Below are 1,507 nucleotides of genomic sequence, written 5' to 3'. Positions count from 1 at the left end.
ACTCCATTTTGAATACATACATTTTTCAGATCGCGCCGAGGCGCCGACGACGCCGCGCACGAAAAATATCGATTGTTGGGAATCGACTGTGTAGTATCGTCAACCATATATATACATATATAGACATATATTATTTTATAAATGATCAAAAACATGCAGTAATAAGATAATCAGCCCGCCAGAGAATATCAAAATAAATGAAATTCATTCCATTTTTCAATCACGTACAATCGCTGACTGTACCGAAAATCACGAGCATCGGGTTTTATGTCAGTATAAAATATAAAGCAAATATCGGGATGGCGCATTTTACCCACCGTGCATATTCCCCATTGAAGTTTTGCATTGGCATCACTGGGCTTGAACACGAAGATTCATAGAGAGGCATGATACTGATAGAAAATATGTTTCTGTCTTACCATTCGTTATAAGTATTAATGAATTTAGTACAGATAGAGCGTCGGGTTGTATTTTTTGGAGTCAGCAGTGCTGATCACTCGCTAATTAAAATATTGAAGTGCTGTATGAGCACTTCAATATGAATTATTAGTACGATTAAAGAAAATCACGTTGGATTTTTATTACGGGAATAATAAATATTCACATATATGTACATCAGTCATGCACTAACAGTTTGTATATACACATGTGACTTGATAAATCGAATATATTTATTTAACATTCACTTTTGTTCACCAAAAAACATTTTTGAACATATATACATCCATATATATAATATAACATTATATGTATATCTGTCGGAATTTTTGTCTAGCGAAGCACGAATTTTGCGTTTAACTATGATAACGCGTCTCTTTGTTCAACGAATGTGTACGCCGAGATTCAAAACAATAAAAGTTGTTATTAATCTCTCTGTGAACAACAAAAGATGAACTATGGGGAATTTGCGCCGTCCAAATTCCCAATCGACAAAAAAATATATAGAAATCAATGGAAAAACAATCGTCAAAATAATATAGACATGGCGATGGGGAATTTGCACGGCGCAAATTCCTAATCGCCATGTCGCAAATAAAAAAATATTAATTAAAATTTGATAAAAATACCTTAATATATAAATATTAGAGCGCCACAAATAATGTATAATTTTAATGGATGATCATAATTTATTCAACGGTTCGGTACATACAATTTTGTGTATTGATAAATAATTATGGCAATGAATCGGTGAATATTTACGAATGGATTTTGGATAATTCGTTCAGTTTGTTTTCGTTCTTCACATGTTTACGTTTTCACGCGTTTACGCTTGGTCGTGTTTGGACTATTCGCTATAGCGTAGTAGCAGAGCAGAGTGGGGATAGAGGCGTTCGGTCAGCCAGCGGGAGAGAGGGGAGACGGGCGGACACCGGGCGGAGCTCGAGAGGGGAGAGGCGCAGGCGCAACATAATTCGCTTCACTCACGTCGCTCGGCCCGCTCGGCGCGCACAGGGAGGGGGAGAACACGTTTCGCTTTTCGTTCGCTTCACTCACTGCCCGACGGGCG

The sequence above is a fragment of the Venturia canescens genome, chromosome 7, assembly GCF_019457755.1.
Source record: "Venturia canescens isolate UGA chromosome 7, ASM1945775v1, whole genome shotgun sequence".
Classification (NCBI taxonomy): Eukaryota; Metazoa; Arthropoda; class Insecta; order Hymenoptera; family Ichneumonidae; genus Venturia; species Venturia canescens.
This window is presented reverse-complemented; position numbering follows the sequence as displayed.